Here is a 27,359-nt window from a genome sequence, read left to right as displayed (position 1 = left end):
TCACTTCAGTCATGTCCAGTTCTTCATGACCCTTTGGGCTGTAGCCCATCAGGCTCCTCTGTCCGTTGGATTATCCAGGCAAGAATAGTGGAGTGGGTTGCCATGACCTCCTCCAGGGGATCTTCCCCACCCAGGGGTTGAACCTGTGTCTTTTATGTGTCCTGCATTAGCAGACAGGTTCTTTACCACTAGCGCCACCTGAGAAGCCTTAGGCATATTAGATGGGCTCAAAAATATAAGCTGAAGTAATTTACAAAGATTAGGTACCAGAAGAATGCTATAAATCTGAAACAACTGGCCAAGGAAAGTAAGCCAAATTTAATTCTTATTTATAAGAATTCTTACTTACTTATAAGGTAGTGAAGAAGCCATTTCAATTGTCAAGTATACTGGACCAGTCCTTCAGGCACAGTGCGATAACATGCAGTTCTGGGTATCTGGAGATTTGATTTCCAGTCTTAGCCATGAGCTAGCTGCATACCTTTCCTGAGTCTTAGTTTTCCATCTACAAATGGATACATAGAGACATAGACATATATATATATATATATATATATATATATATGCCTATGTATATGTGTGAATGTATGTAATGAAGTAAGGTTTCATCAGTATCATACTTACTATGACATAATTAATAAAAAATAATCGTATAGCATTAAATGATTCATCAGAGTATTTTTTTTTTTACTGCTGTCTTTAGGAACTGTTTATCTTATAATAAATAAAAAAATAAATATATTAAAAATATGAGTTATTCAGTAGCACAATTCATGGTCAAAACTTTAAAAAAAAGCATATTGTAAGACTTAAAAATACTATTTAAAATATGTTTATATGTGTGTGTGCTCAGTTGCTCAGTCATGTGCAACTCTTTCCAACCACATGGGCAAGAATACTGGAGTAGGTTGCCATTTCCTACTGCAGGGGATCTTCCTAACCAGGGATTGAACTCACATTTCTTGCATTTCCTGAATTGCCAGGGGGGTTCTTTATTACTGCACTACCTGGGAAACCCTATAGGATATGTAATAGCACTTTTTTTCTAAAAAAACTAAACCTAAAGGTAGCTGCATTTAAGTAAGAAAATTAAAATTTTGGGTAATAAATATCCCAGATGCTATACAAAAGTATGCTTTTATAAATAGAAAAATGCAGTTGATTGTGGGAAAATACAATAGCTCAGATTATATGGATTATATTTGTGCATGTACCTATTATATTTCAAATATTCACTTATGGAGTTAATATTGTTACATCTAATCATAACTTTTTTAGTCACAATTTATTTTTTAATACTCTAATATCTTTGTGGTATTTCATACACAGATGCAAAGTTTTTACAATCTCATAATATACTTTTAATCTCTGACATAAAATAATATATAAAAGAGTAAGAAAGATAAAGAGGGAAAATATGATCTATTTCTACTCATTTATTTGTCATAAAAATTGGAATGAGAAAGCAAAATAGTCTCTCAAGTTTAAATTAAAGGGAGCTGGTGTTTCTTTCTTTCTTTTTTTTTTTTAAGTCTTCTTCCTTTAGTGAATTTACTAACTGATATTTTTTCCTTCTGGACAGAATTCCCTCCTAGCCTCACTAAACTGACCTCTGTTTGGTTCTTCCAGCAGTAATGATAGAAAGTTTGCTTATAATGTCCTGGCATTGAAGAATGCTACTCTTTCAATTTCAAATCTCCTGTGTCTTCAGCTGGAATGTAGCCTTAGGGGAACACATGTAGATAGGTGAAGAGAAAGGAGACACCCGCTCAACTGGCCAAAGCTTTTGAACAAACGATCAATAGAGTAACAGATGCCACTGCCAGCTTGTCCTGACATGCCATGCCCAGCCTGGGAATGAGTTCATTGACTTTGTCGTGGAGAGGTCTTTTAGAGTTTCTCTGGTGTCACCTACTTCTGTTGCTGTCTAGAGGCAAGATCTAATAAACTGACTGAGGATTGAGACAGACGTATTATATTTCACAAAGGATGTCTTTATGCTGTGCAAATTAAAAAAATGGACTCAGTGGACGAAGGGGAGGGTGGGATGATTTAAGAGAATAACATTGAAAGATACACACTACCATATGTAAAATAGATAATAACCAGTGTGAGTTTGATGTGTGAAGCAGGGCACCCAAAGCCAGTAATGTGACAACCTGGAAGGGTAGGATGCGGAGGGAGGTAGGACGGCGTTCAGGATGGAGGGGACACATAGCCATTGCTGATTCATATTGGTGTATGGCAAAAACATCACAATATTGTATTGTCCTCCAATTAAAATAAATAAATTAAAGAGAAAGAGAGGCTTATTTCATTGAGTCTTATGACATCTACCTCTCATTTTTTCTTCTTTTTCTTTCTAACATTTAATGGCATTATAGAGAGAAAAATGTAAACAATCCCAAAGAGGAGTAGAAAAAGAAGAAGGAAAGACTTTTAAAAAGATGTGTGAATATAAAGGTAAAGAAGGAATATAGAGATGAAGAATCTCTTCCATTACCAGTCATCAATATTAACTTCTGATTGATTGCAAAGTTAAACATCATTTCTGGAGTAAATTTTGTGTACTTGGTAAATTAAGGTAAGAACTGACTGATCTGTTTTCTTTACATCCATATACAGTTATACTGCATTTATAGTTTAGAAGTTTTATCCCCTTTTGACATTTTGTTAACTCATCAGCTCATAATTATTATATAGATATTTACCATTATTTTATTACATATATTTTTCTGTCTCACTCACTGAAATGTCAGTTTCATCAATCATGGGGTTGATTCTCTTTTTCTCACTCTTCCAACAGGAATGCCCATTGGATTAGTCAAAACCCAGTAAATACTTTTTGAATAATAGTATTTTATGTAATATAGTTTATATTTCTTTAGAATTAACTAAAATAAACTTTCACTGAAAATATTTCATGAAGTATAATGTTCAGGTCTTAATACAATAGGCTGGACACTGTTTGATCAGTATATTTGAAAATCTCATCTCTTTTTGCAGGCCAGTGGTTTTCAAATATTTATTTGTGGAAAATTATTCTTTCAAATAAATATGTGTGAAGAATTCTAATTTAATAAGGGAAAGGAATTATTCTTGTTAAAGGAAATTTTGAATGCCTTTGGTCAAACTAACTTATTTGTTCTTCCTCTGTTCCTACGCAGCAACATTTGACATATCTTTAAAGGAATTAAGGAACCCAAAGCATAATGTCTGAAACATATTTTGACAGATTAACAGTTTATTTTTGAGTCTCAGGCTTTCTATCATTAATTTATTAATGCATTGACATAATATGAAGATAAAAATAATGTTAAAATATGAATATATTTAATTGAAATTTCTTATGAATTTTCCAGTTATATCACATGCCTTCTATATGTGATCATTTTGAAATAAATGTCTAGCACATGCCTTTTATAAAATGTATACTTCTATTTCCTGAAAAAGTGAGCTAATTATTTTAGAATCAATTTTCCTTCCTTATAAATGCTCAATGTATTTTATTTAATTTCCTTAATGAGGTTGAAGAGTTTGAAAATAGTAGAGATAGTGAAGATAATTTTAGTAGAAAGTTATGAACCTAGACATCTGGAAAGAATATGAGAGCACCAAATTTTGTTCTAAAAGCATCATCTGACACCTTGTAACTGGTTTTAGCTAATGAAGAGCTAGAGACTAATCTAGAACCAGGACTATCAAGGTGAGGATTTCATAAGAAATCCTCCCCACATTTACTTGAAAGTCAAAGATCTCTTTAGAGTAAGCATGAACGAGAAGGAAACCTTCCTCTCCTCCTATTTCTCTAAGCTCATGGTTCTGGAAAAAGGATCATAAAATCATTCACATAAATGAAAAAGTATCCTAACTTCATTTCTTTTCCATGGGGATGGTCTTGATCCCTGTCTCCTGTGCAATGTCCATAGTTCATCAGGCACTCTATCTATCAGATCTAGTCCCTTAAATCTACTTCTCACTTCCACTGTATAATCATAAGGGATTTGGTTTAGGTCATACCTGAATGGTCTATTGGAGAAGGAAATGGCAACCCACTCCAGTGTTCTTTCCTGGAGAATCCCAGGGACGGGGAAGCCTGGGGGGGCTGCCGTCTATGGGGTTGCACAGAGTCAGACACGACTGAAACAACTTAGCATGAATGGTCTAGTGGTTTTCCCTACTTTCTTCAATTTAAGTCTGAATTTGGCAATAAGGAGCTCATGACAGTTAGCTCCCTGTCTTGTTTTTGCTGACTGTATAGAGCCTTTCCATCTTTGGCTGCAAAGAATATAATCAATCTGATTTTGGTGTTGACCATCTGGTGATGTCCATGTGTAGAGTCTTCTCTTGTGTTGTTGGAAAAGGGTGTTTGCTATGACCAGTGTGTTCTCTTGGCAAAACTCTATTAGCCTTTGCCCTGCTTTCATTCCATATTCCAAGGCCAAATTTGCCTGTTACTCCAGGTGTTTCTTGACTTCCTACTTTTGCATTCCAGTCCCCTATAATGAAAAGGACATCGGGCCTGGCGTGCTGCAATTCATAGGGTCACAAAGAGTCGGATATGACTGAGCAACTGAACTGAACTGAACTGAATCCTAAGTTTATAAAGTGGAAAAAGTATAATTTAAATTATCTCAATTTTCTCCAAATTGATGGGTGTATTTAATACCACACCAATCAACATTCAGTGTGGTTTGTGGATGTGTGTGTGTATGGCTGTGTTTGTATAACTTAACAATCATATATATATATATATATATAAAACAATCATACATGTATATAAACAATCATAGATATACAACTATATATATAATGATCATATATATTTATAAATATATATATATATACACATATAGGATTGAAAATGCTCATAACACTCTTGGAAGAACTTTTGAAAGGTCAAAACATATTGTAAAGCAATAATAATAAAGCTGGTTTGGAATTGGTTCAGAAGCAAACAGGTCCATGGTTAGGAATAGAAAGTACAGAAAGTATATTTTTGACTATGGCAAATATGTCATGAATGATGAAAAAAACAAAGTTTTGGTTTTTAATTTTTTCACGTTAAATGGTTCTAGGAAAATTGAGTATTCAATAAACTTTCAGATTACCAAAGGCCTATAATTAAAATTTAAAAAAGTTAGATAATCTAGAAGTCATGTGAATGCTTAAGTCATGAAAGAACAACTTGAATTATAAATAATATCAGACTTGTGTTTTTTGGGCTCCAATATCACTGCAGATGGTGATTGCAGCCATGAAATTAAAAGACACTTACTCCTTGGAAGGAAAGTTATGACCAACCTAGATAGCATAAAAAGCAGAGACACTACTTTGCCAACAAAGGTCCATCTAGTCAAGGCTATGGTTTTTCCAGTGGTCATGTATGGATGTGAGAGTTGGACTATGAAGAAAGCTGAGCGCCGAAGAATTGATGCCTTTGAATTGTGGTGTTGGAGAAGACTCTTGAGAGTCCCTTGGACTGCAAGGAGATCCAACCAGTCCATTCTAAAGGAGATCAGTTCTGAGTGTTCACTGGAAGGACTGATGCTAAAGCTGAAACTCCAATTATGGCCACCTCATGTGAAGAGTTGACTCATTGGAAAAGACCCTGATGCTGGGAGGGATTGGGGGCAGGAGGAGAAGGGGACGACAGAGGATGAGATGGCTGGATGGCATCACCAACTCGATGGACATGAGTTTGAGTGAACTCCAGGAGTTGATGATGGACAGGGAGGCCTGGCGTGCTGTGATTCATGGGGTTGCAAAGAGTCGGACACGACTGAGCGACTGAACTGAAACATACAGAAAGAGGGCTTCCCTCATAGTTCAGTTGGTAAAGAATTTGCCTGCAATGCAGGAGACCCAGGTTCAATTCCTGGTTTGGGAAGATTCCCCCGGAGCAGGAAATGGCAACCCATTCCAATATTCTTGCCTGGAGAATTCCATGGACAGGGAAGCCTGGAAGGCTACAGTCCATGAGGTTGCAAGGATTGGACATGACTTAGTGACTAAAGAGAGAGAGATATACAGAAAAATACTGATAAAATTTGCTATGTTATATTAAGCACCTTTGTTCATTAAAGCACCTAAGGGAGAAAGGAGAAGCCACAAGGTAAGGGAACTCTATATTAGAAAAAATAGCTTTCTCAAATGTTATAGCCAGATAAAGAACACGATTCTGTAAGTGAAGCACAAATTGTGTTTCAGCTCTCATTGTCTCCTTGGCTGCCTGTCCTGATGCTTGGCACCACAATATACATGGGGTGATGATATTGTGGGAGAGGGTAGTTACTGTATGCATAACTGAAAAAGAACAGACATTTAGACTATGGAAACAACTCTAGTGTTATTTTTTTAAATTAATTAATTAATTATTTTTTACTTTACAATATTGTATTGGTTTTGCCATACCTCAACATGCATCCACCACAGGAAGCTTGGGGCTGGTCCACTGGGATAACTCTAGTGTTATTAAGGGCAACACAGACAATGCGATAGAAAAACATGAGCAAAAATCTTGCACAGGCAAATTATAAACAAAAAAGTCCAAAAGGAAATGAAATGATATACATGGTTACTATTTTATAATTAATAATCACAGTGATAAAAATGAAAGCCATTATCATTAAATGATAGGAAATATCATTATATAAGTACTAGATTGGACAAAATTAACTTGGAATATGAAATGTCTGAAAGGTTGTGCAGCAATAGAAATGTATCCACTGTTGCAGAAATGAAATTGGTATGAGTATTGACAAGTGAAGTTTTGAACACACTCTAAGCAGTTCAGCTTTAGGTATAACAGTAGAGAGTAGAATATTGCTACTACATATATGAAGATATGGGCTTCCCAAGTGGCGGAGTGGTAAAGAATCTGCCTGCCAATGCAGAAGATGCAGGTTCGATCCCTGGATTGGGAAGATCCCTGGAAAAGGAAATGACAACTACTTCAGTATTCTTGCCTGGGAAATCGCATGGACTGAGGAGCCTGGAGGGTTAGAGCTCACGGGGTCGTAAAGAGTCAGACACCACTTAGTGACCGAACAACAGCAAATATAAGGATATAATTACAAGAAAGTTCAACTGAAGTATTACCCAGAATAGCTCTACTCTGGAAACAAACCAAGCGTTCATCAACAGTAGAACAGATAAGAACTACAGTGTTGAAAGTTGAAAGTGTTAGCCACTCAGCCGCTCTTTGCGACCCCATGGACTGTAAACCACCAAGCTCCTCCGTTCATGAAATTCTCCAGGGAAGGATACTGGAGTGGGTAGCCATTTCCTTCTCCAGGGGATCTTCCTGACCCAGGGATTGAACCCAACAATACAAACAAAGGAAAAGGCAATGGCACCCTACTCTAGTACTCTTGCCTGGAAAATCCCATGGACGGAGGAACCTGGTGGGCTGCCGTCTATGGGGTTGCACAGAGTCGGACACGACTGAAGAGACTTAGCAGCAGCAGCAGCAGCATACAAACAAAAATATCATATTTATGTATGCATATATATCATAATTTCAATTATATGATGTCAAAAAGAAGTCAAAACAAAAGCATGCTTCATAGAGACCATAGTAAGAATGCCACAAGAATACCAAAGAAATTATTGAAATCAGACTCTGGAAAGTGGTTACACATGGAGGGGAAAGAGGTGTGACTTCGAAGAAACTTTTGAGAAATTTGCACAATGCAGGCAATATTCTATTTTCATGTACATTTTGGAGGTGATTTCTTTTGTATTCACTTTATATTTTTTGTCCATACCAGTTTTGCTTCATATATGTTTTATATTTGATTTGTTTTGTATATTGCTTTCTTTGTGAAGAGTTTATAAGTTTTTAAGTAGAGAAAATTATTCTCAATTGGATAATTGGGAATTTGCTAATTTACTGGTTCGGGAGGTATATTGGTTTCCTGGGACTGCTTTTAGAAAGTGCTAAAAACTGTGGGGGTTAAAACAAGAGAAAATTGCTCACTCACAATTCTGGAGGTTAGAAATCCAAAATCGAGGTGTGGGCAGGCCCATGCTCTTCTGGAAGGCTGTAGGGGAGACATTTTTTCTTGGCTTTTCCTGGCTTCTGCGGGTTGCCAGCAATCCTTGGCATTCACCGCGTGCAGCTGCATCACGGCCTGTGTCTTCACGTGGTTGTCTTCCTTCTGTGTCTGTTTCTGGGTCCAAAGTCTCGTCTTCTTATGAGAACAGCAGTTGTATTAGATTTAGGGTCCCTTCTAATCCAGTAGGACCTCATTTTTTTTCTTAAGTTTTTTTTTTTTTTTTGATGTGGACCATTATTTTAAGTCTGTATTGAATTTGTTACAATATTTCTTCTGTTGCTTATGTTCTGGTGTTTTGGCTGTGAGGCTGTGGGATCTTCGCGCCCCAGCCAGGGATGCAACCCTCAGCCCCTGCAGTGGAGGGCGAAGTCTCAATGACTGGACCACCAGGGAAGTCCCCAGTATGGCCTCAGCTTAATTTATTACATCTGCAAAGATACCATTTCCAAATAAGGTCACATTCTGAGGTTCTGGGTCACATGAATTTTGGAGGGATACTATTCAATCCAGTATATGGGTGCATAGTTTAATAAATTCATGAGGTTTTATAAATTATGTTTTATAAGCAGCAATGTTAAGTTTTAGTTAACAACTCATCTCTAAATCATGACCACAGAACCTGGCCCAAGGTTTGAAATCTTTCCAAACCAAGGTAAAACACACATATATAAACTAGGGAAAGCAAACTTGATCTGGGTATCTTGAGGAAGTAGTTATACGGCAATTTGCATCATATTCTCTATGGAAACAAGACCCAAAGTGATAGATAGCAAAATGTTTTTGAGGATTAAAATAAAAATTGTGTTCTTCATTGCTGAATCTAGCTCAGAGAGGGGTTTTAGTTCTGCTAATCACTGAATCTATCAGAAGGAACACTATACTCTAATTCTTAATAAATCAATTCCTTAAAATTAGATAAACATATTTTATATTGAAAAATACCAGAGGTATTTAATGTGTAGTTAATAACAATCTGAATATTTGAATATTCTTCTTTTTTTGGTTACAGCTATCTTTTTGTCTTTTATATTAGAGTAAGCATTGGACTTCAACATAATTTGTATTTTCTTTATGTCCATTAAATAATAATCATGACTAACGTTCACATTTTGGGGTAATATATGACCTTTTAGAATCTAAATATATAACAGAATTGTTTTCTCTAAAATAGGTTAAATAACATTTTCTTTGCAATCCTTTAAATTTGTGTGTCCACAGTCTGTCAGCTTTCCATTAGTATCTGGAATGTTGTTTCTCAATACTTATAAAGTTTTGAAATATGAGATTTGAATTGGAAAATATGAGTAATTATCTCTAAAACCAAATTGGGCTTATGCTGTATCTCCTTAGTAGCTCAGCCCACAAAGAAAAACAAAGTGCTTTGGAAGCAGAGTGGGAAAGAGAGGAATGATAAATCTGGCTTCATTTTAAAGTTAAAAAAAAAAAAAATTGGCTCCTGGCAGAATCAAAGGCCTGAATTATATTCAAAATATCATAGAATGCTAAAACTGGAAATTATCTTACAAATCATTATCCAATTCAATCCTTTCATTTAATAGATGAGGAACCTGAAGCACAGAGAGAAGTAGTATCATGCTTAAGTTTTCCCAGCTAGCCAGGCGTAGTTCTGCTTTGTTCTGTCTCTAGGACCCAAATGAATAGATTTGTAAACACCCCTGCTTTCCCAAACACCCGGATCCATTGATGTCCTGGCTTAAAGTTCAAGAAGACCTGCGGTGTTAATACCTAGTGTGACAGTGCGGGCAGCCTTAGGGGTTGTTCAGATGGGGACGTGAGTGGTCACAAGTGAAAAATCAGGTTTACACAGACGTTGATCTTTCACCCTTTACAGTACCATCCTGTCTTTATTTAGATTATTTTAAATAGCATGCTAATGAGAGCCTATAGCTTATGATTTTTAATTGTTTTGAAGTCCAATGAATAATTGTGGATGAATGTGGCTAATTGTCTTTAGAGTGAAAGTGAAATTTTAAAAATTTACTTTAATCAACTTCACTTCTTTGGAGCACTTCTCAGCACAGGTGTCTGCATCAAGCTTTGTTCACAGGCATATGTCTCCACATTTTTTCTTTGGGCCTTCAGGTCACCAAGGACTTTTTTTTTTTTTTTTCCTGCACCATGCAGCTTGCTGGAACTCAGTTCCCCAACTATGGACTAAACCTGTGCCACAGCAGAAAAAGTGATGAATTCTAAACTAGACAACCAGAGAACTCCCTGACACAGGACTTTTGATCTCATTTCTTTGTTACTGGCATTTATATATATATTTTAACCTGCATCTAAATTTTGGAGGCATCTTGAATTTATTCAATCTATCTGGGTATATTTGTCTTCTGTATGGATTGAGAAAAAGAGGTAATCATAGATAATAGAAAATTTTAAACTAAAACCTACTTAAAATACTGTCCCTGATTTAATATTCTGCATAATTAGTGATCAAAAATAGAAAATTAGTTTGATACATGGATTTTTGTCTTGAATTTGTGTCATTTCTATTCCCTGAACATATTTCCATTCAGGTACATGATTGTCATCTTTTTTTTTTTTAAGAGTGTGTTGGTGGGTAAATAACATTCTCTGATCCAATCCAGGTCAATTCTTGAGTTTCTACCAGCTGTGTGACTCAACAGTCCATTGAGGAGAATTTCAAAGCCCCAAGTGTCCTCCTCTTAAAGGCTCGGATCTTTGGCTTCTAGCCTTTGAAGAGGTGTGGAGTCCAGTCCAGTTTGGTCCTACTCCCATGACAACTGGGGGGTATTATTTGCTGAGTAGTAGTTCTCAGTGAACCTCGATTTGAAGCTTTACATGAACTCCGTATTCTAGACAATACTGTAGTTTCCATGAAAGACACTGCTACATTCCCAGTCCTTTTCCAGAGGTATTAATTTTTCAGTTTGGTGTCCCAAAGGAAAATGAACTTCATGCTAAATTGGTGAGTGCCCTCAAGGTCAGTGCCTGTATTTCAGCAAACCACACTTAGTAGCAGGTCTTGACAGTGTTGAACATCCGTCTCCTGATGGGCTTTGGGGACAGGGATTCTGGCTACAGTGAGGCAAGACCATTGTTTAGCTGTTCTGTCTTCCAGCTGTGGGGGTGGATCAACTGAGAACAATCACCATGTAATATTTAGTTTATAGGAATCGATGCCCTAGTTGGCTTGATCATGAGATATGACAGTTTTATTAATTAGCTTTTTAAGTCCCACACAGAAGCAATTCCAAGGTTATAAAAGACCCAGTTCCAGCATCAAGCACATCATGAACTGGGATCTCTGCCTCCCTTCTTGCCTTCTTGTTGAATGCTGGGATTCATTCCAGACTACCATACTTTTGGACCATGCTGTGGACATTGTTTCAGAGGCCTCATTGCCCTCCTTTTCACAGGCCTTCAGGGAAGAAGTCACCTTCCCTTCACTTTGATTTTCACAATTGTGAATCTCTGAGGAAAAGCATTGGGATGCCTACTGCAATCACAGATCCCATATGTAAATTGTCCTATGCCCTCTGCAAAGTACTTCATATAACAGTTATACTGAACTTCCCAAGTGACCACTGTACATATTTTATCTGCTGAATTAAAATGTTATTCAAGAACAGCACAGGATATCTCCTTTATCTTCACAGATAGCAACTAAAAGATTTTGCTCTTTTTTTTAAACTTTACAATATTGTATTGGTTTTGCCATATATCAACATGAATCCACCACAGGTATACATGTGTTCCCCATCCTGAACCCTCCTCCCTCCTCCCTCCCCGTACCATCCCTCTGGGTCATCCCAGTGCACCAGCCCCAAGCATCCAGTATTGTGCATTGAACCTGGACTGGCGACTCATTTCATATATGATATTATACATGTTTCAATGCCATTCTCCCAAATCATCCCACCCTTTCCTTCTCCCACAGAGTCCAAAAGAGTGTTCTATACATCAGTGTCTCTTTTGCTGTCTTGTATACAGGGTTATTGTTACCATCTTTCTAAATTCCATATATATGCATTAGTATACTGTATTGGTGTTTTTCTTTCTGGCTTACTTCACTCTGTATAGCTTTTCACTGGAGACAAATAATAGATTGTTTTCTCATTGCACACCTTAATATTCTTGTTTTATTTATGCTTATCCATGTGAAAGCAAGAAACACAACTTGAATTTAATAAACTGATAATGTTTGAACAAGATCAGTCAGTTCAGTTGCTCAGTCATGTCCGACTCTTTGCAACCCCAAAGACTGCAGTATGCCAGGCTTCCCTGTCCATCAGCAGCTCCCAGAGTTGCTCAAACCATCTCCATAGAGTCCATGATGAGACATTACTTTGCTGAGTTGGTGATGTAATCCAACCATTTTTTTCTTCTGTCATCCCCTTCTCCTTCTGCCTTCAGTCTTTCCTAGCATCAGGGTCTTTTCTGATGAGTAAGTTCTTCACATCAGGTGGCAAAAGTTTTGGAGCTTCACCTCCAGCATCACTCTTTCCAATGAATATTCAGAATTTTCAGAACTGATTTCCTTTAGGATTGACTGGTTTCACTCCTTGCAGTCCAAGGGACTTGCAAGAGTCTTCTCCAACACCACAGTTCAAAAACATCAATTCTTTAGCACTCAGCTTTCTGTATGGTTCAACTCGCATATCCATACATGACTACTGGAAAAACCATAGCTTTGACTAGATGGACATTTGTTGGCAAAGTAATGTCTCTGCTTTTTAATATGCTGTCTAGGTTGATCATAGCTTTTCTCCCAAGGAACAAGCACCTTTTAATTTCATGGCTGCAGTCACCATCTGCAGTGATTTTGGAGCCCCCCAAAATAAAGTCTGTCACCGCTTCCATTGTTTCCCCATCTATTTGTCATGGAGTGATGGGACCAGATGCCATGATTTTAGCTTTTTGAATGTTGAGTTTTAAGCCAGCTTTTTCACTCTCCTCTTTCACTTTCATCAAGAAGCTCTTTAATTCTGCGCTTTCAGCCATAAGAGTAGTGTCATCTGCATATCTGAGGTTATTGATATTTCTCCCTGCAATTTTGATTCCAGCTTGTGCTTCATCCAGCCTGCCATTTCACATGATGTACTCTGCATAGAAGTTAAATAAGCAGGGTGACCATATACAGTCTTGACATACTCCTTTTCCAATTTGGAACCAGTTCATTGTTCCATGTTCAGTTCTAACTGCTGCTTCTTTTCCTGCATACAGATTTCTCAGGAGGCAAGAAAGGTGGTCTGGTGTCTGGTATTCCCAACTCTTTAAGAATTTTACACAGTTTGTTGTGCTTTTTCTATAATCCAACGGATGTTGGCAACTTGATATCTGGTTCTTTTGCCTTTTCTAAATCCAGCTTGAACATCTGGAAGTTCTTGGTAGTATGTGTAAGAGATGTGAAAGGTTATTCCTGATTCTTTGATCAGAGAAAGCACTGTCATGAAATACGTTCACTTTTTTTGAAAACAGATTTTTTTTCTTTAGACTAGTGTTCAGTACGGAATAGAAATAGAATAGTACACAGACTACCCTCACTCTCTGCCACACACATTTTTTTGTATTATTAACATCCTCCATTAGTGAAACACATTTGTTACAATTGATGAGCCAATATTGATAGTTTATTATTAACTATAGTCAACAGTTAACATTAAAAAAGCAAAATGGCTGTCTGGGGAGGCCTTACAAATAGCTGTGAAAAGAAGAGAAGCAAAACGCAAAGGAGAAAAGGAAAGATATAAACATCTGAATGCAGAGTTCCAAAGTATAGCTAGAAGAGATAAGAAAGCCTTCTTCAGCGATCAATGCAAAGAAATAGAGGAAAACAACAGAATGGGAAAGACTAGGGATCTCTTCAAGAAAATCAGAGATACCAAAGGAATATTTCATGCAAAGATGGGCTTGATAAAGGACAGAAATGGTATGGACCTAACAGAAGCAGAAGATATTAAGAAGAGATGGCAAGAATACACAGAAGAACTGTACAAAAAAGATCTTCGTGACCCAGATAATCACAATGATGTGATCACTGACCTAGAGCCAGACATCCTGGAATGTGAAGTCAAGTGGGCCTTAGAAAGCATCACTACGAACAAAGCTAGTGGAGGTGATGGAATTCCAGTTGAACTATTCCAAATCCTGAAAGATGATGCTGTGAAAGTGCTGCACTCAATATGCCAGCAAATTTGGAAAACTCAGCAGTGGCTACAGGACTGGAAAAGGTCAGTTTCCATTCCAATCCCAAAGAAAGCAATGCCAAAGAATGCTCAAACTACTGCACAATTGCACTCATCTCACACGCTAGTAAAGTAATACGCAAAATTCTCCAAGCCAGGCTTCAGCAATATGTGAACCGTGAACTTCCAGATGTTCAAGCTGGTTTTAGAAAAGGCAGAGGAACCAGAGATCAAATTGCCAACATCTGCTGGATCATGGAAAAAGCAAGAGAGTTCCAGAAAAACATCAATTTCTGCTTTATTGACTATGCCAAAGCCTTTGACTGTGTGGATCACAATAAACTGTGGAAAATTCTGAAAGAGATGGGAATACCAGACCACCTGATCTGCCTCTTGAGAAATTTGTATGCAGGTCAGGAAGCAACAGTTAGTACTGGACATGGAACAACAGACTGGTTCCAAATAGGAAAAGGAGTTCGTCAAGGCTGTATATTGTCACCCTGTTTATTTAACTTATATGCAGAGTACATCATGAGAAACACTGGACTGGAAGGAACACAAGCTGGAATCAAGATTGCCGAGAGAAATATCAATAACCTCAGATATGCAGATGACACCACCCTTATGGCAGAAAGTGAAGAGGAACTAAAAAGCCTCTTGATGAAAGTGAAAGAGGAGAGTGAAAAAGTTGGCTTATAGCTCAACATTCAGAAAACTAAGATCATGGCATCTGGTCCCACCACTTCATGGGAAATAGATGGGGAAAGAGTGGAAACAGTGTCAGCTTTATTTTTCTGGCCTCCAAAATCACTGCAGATGGTGACTGTAGCCATGAAATTAAAAGATGCTTACTCTTGGAAGGAAGGTTATGACCAACCTAGATAGCATATACAAAAGCAGAGACATTACTTTACCAACAAAGTTTCGTCTGGTCAAGGCTATGGTTTTTCCTGTGGTCATGTATGGATGCGAGACTTGGACTGTGAAGAAGGCTGAGCTCTGAAGAATTGATGCTTTTGAACTGTGGTGTTGGAGAAGACTCTTGAGAGTCCCTTGGACTGCAAGGAGATTCAACCAGTCAATTCTGAAGGAGATCAGCCCCGGGATTTCTTTGGAAGGAATGATGCTAAAGCTGAAACTCCAGTACTTTGGCCACCTCATGCGAAGAGTTGACTCAGTGGAAAAGACTCTGATGCTGGGAGGGATTGGGGGCAGGAGGAGAAGGGGACGACAGAGGATGAGATGGCTGGATGGCATCACTGACTTGATGGACATGAGTCTGAGTGAACTCCGGGAGTTGGTGATGGACAGGGAGGCCTGGCGTGCTGTGATTCATGGGGTCGCAAAGAGTCAGACATGACTGAGCGACTGATCTGATCTGATCTAATCTGATGACCTCTTTTCTCACAAAGTGATCTGTATTGTGACAGAAGTGTAACCATAGACAGAACAAACTGTCACCTTATGTGCTTAGTGCAATCTCTCTTGTAGATTGAAAGAAATGTTTCAGCAAAACTAGAAATTAGTTAGAGGTAATGAATTGCCTGCAATGTAGGCAATGGCACCCCACTCCAGTACTCTTGCCTGGAAAATCCCATGGATGGAGGAGTCTGGTGGGCTGCAGTCCATGGGGTTGCTGAGAGACAGACACTACTGAGTGACTTCACTTTGACTTTTCACTTTCATGCATTGGAGAAGGAAATGGCAACCCACTCCAGTGTTCTTTCCTGGAGAATCCCAGGGACGGGAGAGCCTGGTGGGCTTCCGTCTATGGGGTTGCACAGAGTCAGACACGACTGAAGTGACTTAGCAGCAGTAGCAGCAGCCTGCAATGCAGGTGATGAGGGTTCCCAGGTTCACTCCCAGGGTTGGGAAGATCCCCTAGAGAAGGAAATGGCAACCCCTCTAGTATTCTTGCCTGGGAAATCCCCTGGACAGAGGAGTCTGGCAGCCTACAGTCCATGGGATCACAAGAGTTGGACATGATTTGGGGACTAAACCATTACCAGTACCATACTATCTATCTATCCAACTATCCATCTAACATGCAAACCTGTCACATTAGAGGAAGACCACCACTGAGCTGTTGCTTCACATTTCTTGCATGTATTTTAATAGGTGAGAGCACAGTGTGCCATGATCATTTAAAATAATTTCCAAGTTCAGAGTCTATCTACTTAAAGCTATAAATACAACCACCACCTTGTACCCAAACTCATTTTGTGAGGCCAAAAACAGTGTCACTTGGTGCTTGAACATGCTTTTCTATTGCCCATATCTTTTTGTTTCAAAATGCATAGAGGTTTTCAGCAGTTGCCTTTGAATATAAGCCCTCCTTTTCTCCAGAAGACATAAAAACATTTAAAGTGTGATTTTGTTGTACTCCATTCTGGATTAGCTCAGTTGGTAAAGAATCCGCCTGCAATGCAGGATACTCTGGTTTGGTTCTGGGCTGGGAAGATCTGCTGGAGAACAGATAGGCTACCCACCCACTCCAATATTCTTGGGCTTCCTTGTGGCTCAGTTGGTAAATGATCCTCCCACGATGTGGGAGACCTGGGTTCGATCCTTGGGTTGGGAAGATCCCCTGGAGAAGGGAAAGGCTACCCACTCCAGTATTTTGGCTTAGAGAATTCCATGCACTGTATACTCCATGGAGTTGCAAAGAATCGGATATAACTGAGAGACTTTCACTTTCCTCCATTCTGGATTTTGTGTCATCTTTAATAAAAGGATTATTTTTATTTTAAAAGTGTACTTCCACTACTTTGACTGTTCTTTAGTGGAAACTGGAGTTGTCTGTCCAAATCCTTTCTTCATGACCAGTGCAGTCATTCTCACACGCTGCTAGGTATATAACTTTTGATGGTTCATATCTCTTGTTTCTCACTGCACATTACCTTCTGCCTTAGGAAATTGCCTTGCTTAAGTTTCATCCCTACAAGTAGCAATTTGTGCCTATCAGTGTCTTCTTGTGTCCCATCTCAATTTCTTCCCTTTCTTAAATGGTGTATCTACCAAGAGCACTCTAGGATAACTCTTGCATGACATTATTCACTTTACTCTCTGTTTCTGGGGAACTTGAATGAAAATAGTTGCTATGAAGAGGGGACACAGAGAGTGAAACCTTCCAGCTGCTTTATTCACCCTTTGGTTGGCACTGAGTACTCTGTTGCTGATAGTAAGTGGATATGGATAGCACCTGGCATACTAAAGCAGTACGATCATTGAACTATATTTTGATGGCAAATTTAGATGGTATGCAAATGGAAAGAATCTCATTTGTTGATACAATATTTCTGGAATTTGAGAAATATGAGAGAAACTGTGCTTATAAACAATGGCATTTGGTGACTCTTGCTGAGTACCACTGAATCATTAACGAGAGAAAATGGCAGGTTGTGGGTGATAAATCACCATTTCAAGAGAAACTGAAAGCAGAAAGTTTTTCTGGAAATATTTAAGGAAAACTTAATTTCTTGCAGCTGGAGGACAAACAAAATGAAAGATTTGGCTCAGAAGTTAATCATAAAATAGCAGAGCTTCACAGAAGGTTGAGCTATCAGCCCCACCTTCCTCTTACCCGAAAGTCTGAGACTTAACAGGAAGTGAATGTGTCCATGAAGCTTGAGATGGAGATACTTGGGTAGATGAGCTTGAGATTCTTGATCCAGTAAGTTTCCACTGAATCCACTAGGCCTACAGAAGTGAAACACACACACGTTGATTAGATAGCACCTCTCCTCCCTCGGGACGGGGTTGGGGATGAGGCAAGTGAAGCACACAGAGAGCAACATTTGAAGGGGCTCTCACTCTCAAGGTTGTGAAAATTCAGGATCTTCTCGGGCCCCAAGCTCTTCTAGGCACCTCACTTGTCTTCTCCTAATCTTGGCCCTTCCTTCATGTTTGAAGTTTATGAAAAATACTTACATCAGGCAAGTTTCTTTCAAGACAAAGTTCACATCTCTCAAGATGTACCCTACCTCTCTTCTGTCAACCAGACCATTAACAGAAGTTGGATCTCAAGACAGTATGAATGATAAGATGCTGAGCTTCCTAAGGGAAGAAAAGTATAATCCATGCAAGGAGCTGCAGAATTTCTAATATGTGTCAGTAAGATCTAGGACAGTGGACATGGGAAGAAATCCTGAGGTGTTCTCAAAGGGATGCAGAATATTAAGTTAGATTAGAGATAGTTTATAGACATTGGAGTAATCTTGCAGTACAAGATTTAACACCATGGCAAAGACCCCAGTGATGCTATATTGGGAAGCAGTGCTGTTGAATAATATCCTTCAAACTGATAAAGAACTTTGAGACCAATAAATGAAGTGGGCAACTCAATCAAGTGCCATTGTGAAGCTTATTGAGAGTAACTTACATACAGGAAGAAAGGGTCAGGCAGATGGATGCTCCAGAGGCATTCACAGCTGCACTCACATCACTGAAAGGAGTACAGGGGGGAATTTAAGGGGTCAAAGTTAAAAATAGAATCTGACTACCACGTGAGTTGCATGTCTGCACAGACTGGAACTGGGACTATTTCCTCTCCCAGCAGTTTCATAACCATTAACCATCTGTATCAGGGAAAGGCATTCTTATAGTTTTCTTATCTGATGAAGGTAAGGGTTAAACTTGATAGCTTATCTGACTTGGGTGCCTTCTTTGTGAGTAGGCTGAAGCTTGATCATGCAGAGAGAGGAGGGAGTATGACTATGGGTCTTAGAGGAGATGACAAAATGGAGTTGGTGTGGTTCAACCACACGTTGCTGTGCTACTTGGATGTCTCTTTGAAATTTAGCAAAAGCAATTGCTCATACTAAGTATAAGTGCCATATCATAGAGAAATGGGTCAAAATGGGCATGCCAGAATGTATATCCTATGCAGAGATGGAAGATTCACCAGTTGACCTTGTTCCCAGAGTAGATTCAGAAGACACTCCTTTTACAGGTAACATATACAGTCAAGCCAAAAATTAGCCAAAAATTAGCATTTCATACATGATTCTAAATAAGTTTTCAGACTCAGAACTCACCCACTTATTGAAGAAGAAGCTGAAAGTCTATGAGAAAGGATCTTTCAATGTGACATTCTATGGAGTGATCTTCCCCAGTCCGGCCCTCAAGGATTCTATTGCCTTTTAGTCATGTAATTATGCATTGGAGAAAAAACTTCTCAAGGAAAGAACTATTAAACACTGGTTCTGAATTGGCATGGACTATGGACTACGTTGGGCTTCCCAGGTGGCGCTAGCAGTAAGAACCCACCTGCCAATGCAGGAGATGTGTCATAAGAGACATGGGTTTGATCCCTGGCTCAGGAAGATCCCCTGGAGGAGGGCACAGCAACCCACTTCAGTATTCTTGTCTGGAGAATCCCATGGACAGAGGAGCCTGGCAGGCTGCAGTCCATAGGATCATAAAGAGTCAGACACAAGTGAAGTAACTCAACACACACACACACACACACACACACGCACACACACACGCACGGACTATGTTACTCTCCTGCCCTCTGTCATATTGTAGTTCAAAGGGACCTGAACCATCTGGTTATTCTGCAGAACAACACATTGATCTACTCTACTGCTTTCATCATGTGAATTGCACCAAATGAGCAAGATGTGACCAATGTACAAGAATCCTCAGTGAAGACATTTGAGAAGGTGAGAAGTAAATCATAGCAAGATTTATAGCCTACCATATAAGAAGCCTGGGGTCTAGTGGGCTGAGGTATGATGGGACATCCTCTCCTAATAAAGGACACGTCATTGCATTACAACCCTCTTACTACCAAGGAAAAAAGATTGATACTTGGTAAGCAGGCCTGCAGGAGGCATCATACTCTGCACTCCTCCAGCCCAGTCACTGCGTGAATAAAAGTCTGCTGCTGCTGCTGCTGCTAAGTCGCTTCAGTCGTGTCTGACTCTGTGCGACTCCAGAGACGGCAGCCCACCAGACTCCCCTGTCCCTGGGATTCTCCAGGCCAAGAATACTGGAGTGGGTTGCCATTTCCTTCTCCAATGCATGAAAGTGAAAAGTAAAAGTGAAGTTGCTCAGCCGTGTCCGACTCCTAGCAATGCCATGGACTGCAGACTACCAGGCTCCTCCATCCATGGGATTTTCCAAGCAAGAGTACTGGAGTGGGGTGCCATTGCCTTCTTAACATAAAAGTCTGCCAGCTATGAATTGGATCCAAATAGGGAAATAATTCTGCAGCATTTCCAGGCTATGGGAACAGTAAGAACGGCTGCTTGAGCCATGAAATCAAGAGGACATTCTAGTATTAGAGATAGCCATGGTGGATAAAGATGCTTGTGTGAATTTTAAGCCAGCCCCACCCAAAAGAGGATCACAACATAGAATGCCTAGGAGTCTCAAACAAATCATATAATCAGTAACATATAAAAAAACACGCTATCTGTAAAGTAGCTCTTGGTGTCTTAGTGGGTAGGGTAGAGATGGCTTATTCGATTAGGTGATAGCAGGTGATTCTGTGGCCAAAAATAGATTCTGTCAGACCCACTAAATTCTCAACATGGGTAGCCCTACCAAAAGATCACTGCAAGTGAAAGCACCACATTTGGGGCTGAGCATAAGCCGGACCAGAAGCATGAGTAAACTATCAGATAGGTGGCCCAGAACTCTATCTGATTATCCATCAGTGTACTAAGGGTAACCTCAAGGAGATTAGATTGGAGAGACAGCTCAGTAGGAACTCATTAGTGAACAAGGATACAGAAGCATGAGTTCAGTTAAGAATGCTTCAAGTTGCAAATACTTTAAATACATTGAGAATGAGAGTTACAAAAGAAACAGACAATAGAAAACTTGTTACAGGGGCTGCAGTGAGGGGAGATGGCGGTGGTGGAGAAGACAGGGAGAGGTTGGTAAAAGAAAGCAAACTTTCAGTTATAAGACAGGTAAGATCTGAGGATCTAATGTATAATATGGTGATTATAGTTGATAACACTGTATTATATAATTTAAATTTGCTAAGAGAGTAGAATCTAAATATTCTTACCAAAAAAAAAAAAAAAAAAGGAAAGAAAGAAAGGTGAAGGATATGTTAATTTAACTTCATGGGGGGAATCCTTTCACAATGTGCACATAAATCATTATGGTATACATTTAAAATATATAACAACTCACAATTTTGTCAATTATACCTCAGAAACACGGGGGAAACTGAATCAGAGTTATAAATAGGAGCCTATATTGAATATGTAAATTTGGAAATCTTTTTGTGTACAGAGAGTAATTGAATCTATAGGAGTAAATGAATGAGAATAACAGGACTTTGATTCCAGTCTTGGGGGACTTCAAAGTTGAATGTCTTAGAGAAGAAGATGAGCTTGCAAAAGAGACTCAGAAATAGCAAGCAGACACCTAGGTGAAAAAGCTGGAGACTAGGGTCATGGAGCTAAGGGAAAAAAGAGTTTTATAAAGAAGAAACTAATTAAAGAGTGTCATATGTTGCTAAGACATCAAGTAAAATGAGAACAAAAAATGTTCACAGAATGTAGTGAATTTAATAGCAACAGTGTCAATTATTTAAACGACAAAACTGCACAGATAACAAATGAAATTGTATTGATGTCTGTCTGTGACATGATATGGAGGCAATGAGCATAGTTAACTCTTGTAAAATACTTGGCTGTAAAGGAGAGGAAAGAAATGAATCTGCATCTTGGAGGATTATTAGATAAAAAATACACTGTTCACTTTTTTTTTTTTTTGCTTATTTTGTTAGGTTTTTGGAGTGAACTTGCTTAAGGGTGGCAATACTCCAGCTCAAGGTGACTTCCAGCTTTAATTTAAGGAGTAGAAAGCTGAAGAAAACACTACCAGCCTAAAAACACAACAAGCTCAATATGGACAGTCAGTAGATTCACAAAACCAACTTTTTATTGAACCTCTCAGAGAGTTGAGGATACTGAGCCACCAATTAGCCCAAAACCTAAAGGGAGACAGTCACCTACAAGAAGAGATTGGATGTGAGCATTTGCTTACTTGGGGAAGATGCTACAAAACACCGATAAGAAAAATTCAACAAGACTTTTTAATTAATTTCAAAGAATTGAGTGTGATATAGTAAGAAAATGGGCTTCCCTGGTACCTCAGAAGGTAAAGAATCTGCCTGCAATGCAGGAGACCCAGATCTGATCACTGGGTCAGGAAGATCCCCCGGAGAAGGGAATGGCTACCCACTACAGTATTCTTGCTTTGGAGAATTCCATGAACAGAGGAGTTTGGTGGGCTAACGTACATGGGGTTGCAAAGAGTCAGATACAACTGAATGACTAACAGTAGTAAGAAAATACAGAACCACATGTGGTCCAGAGAAACAAAATGAATTAATTATTAATTGTAGGTTCTTTTTAATAAGATTGGGGGCAGGATGAGGGTCCTCTAAAAGAATCCCTTTCCTATCAGTAAAAGATGAGGGAGGAGAATACTTGTAACTGTGGGAAAGGCATGAAGCATTGTTTGGATCCTTCTCCCTCTTTTACAGAATAGAGTTCTAAAACATTTTGGGAAGAAAAATAGAACCTGGTGCTTTTACAGCACAGGTGAATATCAATTGCATCTTGGGAAATTAAAAAAAAAAAAAAAAACATTCAGTGGGAAGGAGCAGGCAAAGGGATTGGCTCAGAGGAACACCAGGGCTGGGTCTGATAATTGGGAACGTCTGCACACTCAAAAAAAAAAAAAAAAACAATATGAGAGTTGGAGTTAAGTTTTATTGGGGGCAAAATGAGGGTTGCAGCCTGGGAGAAACCATCTCAGGTAGCTCTGAGAAACTGCTCCAGAGAGGCAGGGGGAAACGGTCAGTGTATATGTGATTTTGGTGAAGGGAGTATATATGCAATCAACCCTATATTTTTCCAGAAGCTTTCTACTAGTTTCCTGAAGCTTTTCTGGTCATGAGGAACAGTCATCACCATGAAGGATTTTAGTGCTTTTATACATATGAGAAGATACCAGAATTGGGCTCATAAAATTGGCTCCTGAAAATATCTAACCATCTGAAGACCTGTCCTGCCAGCTTTTCCCTGAGCACAGAGTGCCTCATTTCTATCCTCTACCCTAAACTCCTTTCAGGGGGTGTTGAAGGTCAGCAGCTGCAGCAGCACATGATTTAATCCTCATAGAGGTAGATAGGTAGATGGCAAGTGCCCATGACAAGTGCCAATTTGTAGATGACAGTCTCATATGACCCAGGGACTCAGTGTCTGCCTAAGACCGAAGAGTAAGCAAAATAACAGGAAGTACTTCTTTTCCTTCTCCTTCAAAACCATCTCCAGTGTAACAAACATCACTATCAACTAGAGTGAAGTAGTAACATTGCTTGCAGAAGGGAAAGTGCCCGGAGAAAGACACTCCAAGGGTTAGGGTGCAGAGAAGACCTAAATCAAGTGCGGAATGGACCTTGTAAGGGAGGAATCCTCCTGAAAACCAGCCTCACCTCTAAAGATAAGGTAATGTCAGAGGAATTTGAGACATTTGGTTCCAGAGGGTGTCACAAGAAGAAATCAGAAACCCACCTTAACTTCTGACTTCACTGACTCAATCTTCCACATTAAAATTTCAGCAGAAGGAAAGTGTAGCTATACCCATTGTAGTCATAACAATTAATTTGCTTCAGTATCTACTGCTCAAGACAATGTACCTACTTTCCACCAGAAACTTATGAGATAGAAAAAATTAAGTAAAAGCAGCACATTTCAAGAAACCAGCAAAAAATAGGGACAGATATAACATTAGATATGAATCTCAAAACAATTCTCTTGAGCAAAAGAGAAGAAAGTCTCTTGAGCAAAAGAGACTTTTCATATGCATGGTCCACTGGTTAACTTCAGCAAATACACAGAAACTGTAAGAAAGAATCAAATGTAAAAACACATTTACAAAGATGAAAAATAACTTTGACAATCTAATGAGTAGATTTGACATACCAGAGGAAATATCAGTGAACCTGAAAACAGGTCAGCTTGAAATTATACAAACTGAAACACATATAGAACATTGTTAAAAACAAACAAAAAAGAACATTGAGTAAATGTGGTACAAAATTAAATCATCTAAAATATATGCCATTGGAAACTTAGAAAGACAGGGATAACTGCTGAGACTTTTAAAAAGTCTATACAGATAATCCTAAAAATATACCAAAAGATACTAAAACTATAAAGTGACCTTAGCAAGAAGTCCAGTTACAAGTTAATATTTAAAGCCAATTATATTTTTATATGCTGCTGGTGGTGGTTTATTTGCTAAGTTGTGTCTGGCTCTTGCTACTCCATGTACTGTAGCCTGCCAGGATCCTCTGTCCATGGGATTTCCCAGGCAAGAACACTTGAGTGGGTTGCCATTTCCTTTCAGGGGATCGACTTTCAGACCCAGGGATCAAACCCATGTCTCTTGAATTGCAGGTGGATTCTTTACTGACTGAGCCACCAGGGAAGCCCCACAGGAAGCAAGCACATGGATCCCAGCACGCCCTGTCTGGGCTCACGGTGGTGGGGTGACCTAAGAAGCTAAGAAGGAGGGAAAGGTGCACACTGAGCTCTATGGCTCACCCCACCTGTAGTGAGGATGGCCCAGTGTTGGAGCTCAAACCAGCGTGCTGCAGGGGTGGCAGGGAGGGCTGAGGCAGGTCCCCTTCGATATGCTAGCAATGAATACTTAGAAATTAAAAAGAGCAATTGCCAAAAGTACGAATACATGAAAAGGGTATAAATCTTCCAAAGTATATACAAAATGTTGTTATATGATGAAAATAATAAAACAAAGTTGAAATAAATCAAAGAAGAAACAATAAATGGAGAGATACCACACTAAGCTGGGAAGGTTTAATATGGAAGCTCAAAATTGTTAAATGTCAATTTTTAGAAACTGAACTGATCTATTGGTTCAACCCAATTGAACTTGAAACCACTCAAGATTACTTTGTGTCTGTGTGTGTAGATTGACAGGATGATTTTGCCTATGAAGAATTTAACCAATTGTCGATTTAAGAAAAAAGCAGAAAATTTTATTTGAACAAATCTGAGAATTATAACCCAGGAGACAGTCTCTTAGAAAATCTGGGGGACTATCTCACAGAAGGAAGGGGAGGCCAGCTCACGTGTCATTTTAACAAAGGGGTACACAAAGATTGAGCACATATCCTGGTAGATGTTTACTGCTATTTTTAAGGGGTATATCTTATTTAATGGCTTTGGTGCTCTTCTAGCTATAGAGGGTTCAGGATGGGGAACACATGTATACCTGTGGTGGATTCATTTTGATATTTGGCAAAACTAATACAATTATGTAAAGCTTAAAAATAAAATAAAATTAAATTAAAAAAAAAAAGAAGAAAAAAGAAAACTGTAAGAAATTGGGCTCATAAAATTTTCTCCTGAAAAGATCTAACTATCTGAAGGTCAGTTCTGTCAGTTTTCCCAGAGAACGAAGTGCCTCGCTTTGATCTTCATACTGAATTTCTCTCAGCGTGTATTGTAGGTCGGAAACTGCAGTGCCTAATGACTTGATTCTTATGCAACTGGATGGCAGGAGACACTTTATTTCACAGTCAGCTCTCTTTTGGTTTTAATCTTGACCAAAATTTGGGAGGCATTTTGTGACCCATTTGACCCATGGCCCTAGAAATGCTCATTCCCCAGGTCAGGCAGATTTTGTTGATGGACAGACACTACAGTGCATCATTACTGGACTAGGTCCCCTTAACAGTAACCACTGGGCCACCTGTCTTACTAGTCAGTGATGGTGCGGGAAATGATTCCCTCTTATTGCTTCTTCCCATTTCTAGGGTTACACTGTTAATATTTCAATCATATTTCACGTGGTCAATTGTTTCAAGTTGCTACGACATAATTATTTTTATTGGAGGCTCAGTCACACATGTAGTAATGCAAGAAACAATAATCATGTAAAACAGGCAGATTACAAGTAATACAGCTAGTGACATTGATAAGATCATAAGTAAATATTTAAGCTAATCTACTCCATACCAATGACTATCTTTAAGGGAAAGGATTTATTGGCATTGTACATAAAGTTCACCAAAGATGTCTGCACATAGAAGGTGAATGGTGGGTCATCATGACCCTTTACAAGATTGAGAAAGGAATGTTATCTTTTAAGGAGTGACATGCTGATGTCAGAGGAAGAAAAATTGATCCCTCTGGTTGAGCAGGCCATTGAAGGATTTGGTTAATACATAATGCAGATGCACAATGCACCCTGCAGGGGAAGGAAGAGGCCCAAAGGAGCAGAGAAAAAAAATATGCTTCATTTTCTCTTATCTTGCCTTAAATAATGAACTTTATTTAGTCAATTCTTAAATGTATAAGGAAAGGGAAAAAAAGGGAAAACTAATTGTTAAGTGAAGTCAAACGTAGAAAAGACACAGGGATACTTAAAAGTATTTATTTCTATTTTTGTGGATACATTATGAGGTATGTTTTATGAATAAAGAAAATAAAGTTCAGAGAACTCTATTGCTTGCAGACAGGTAAGCAAAGAATAGGGCTTATAATTAAATCAGAAATTCTCATATCAAAATGTTTCATTGAATTACATCAAAGCTAAATGCTCAACTCTGTCAAGGTGACTCTCTGAGTTTATAGTATAATTTACAAGACTATATCTGTAACCATGCAAAGAGGCTAAGAGTATGTAATAAAAAACAAACCAAGTGTATGCAGAGTTTAAAAACAATTATTTTTCAAACAACTATTTTGGTTATATAATTTACAATAATGATTACTTTTTTTATTGTCTTTCCCAAATGACACTTTTTTTTTTTTTTTTGTGAATGCATAGCATAACAGAACATTTCAAATGAAATATTGACTAATAGTGTTTACAGTCTCTGCCCGGGGCAGACTGTCAGGATTCATTCCCTGGAAGGGGTTAGAATCATTGCAGTTTATGGTGACAATTTAGGAGTGAAAAGTTCACTGAGATGGAAGAGGAGTCTCCAGAAAGCTTCCAGGGACTGAGATAAACTAATTCATAGTCAGATTATTCCTTCTATAATATAAAAAGTTGGACTGCAAACCAAATAATATCATGATATGTATCCATAAAATTGTTTTAGAAACACTATATTTTA

At 38.6% G+C, this 27,359-nt stretch overlaps 1 pseudogene; it reads right to left on the bottom strand.

Moving 5' to 3' along the window:
* The window catches only part of LOC129633043 (aurora kinase B-like), an 83,035-nt pseudogene that overhangs the window by 26,922 nt on the left and 28,754 nt on the right, over nt 1-27,359 (bottom strand).

Source organism: Bubalus kerabau, chromosome 18 (genome assembly GCF_029407905.1).
Source record: "Bubalus kerabau isolate K-KA32 ecotype Philippines breed swamp buffalo chromosome 18, PCC_UOA_SB_1v2, whole genome shotgun sequence".
NCBI classification, from domain to species: domain Eukaryota; kingdom Metazoa; phylum Chordata; class Mammalia; order Artiodactyla; family Bovidae; genus Bubalus; species Bubalus kerabau.
Note: the sequence above shows the minus strand (reverse complement) of the source record. Positions and strands in the feature narration are given on the sequence as shown.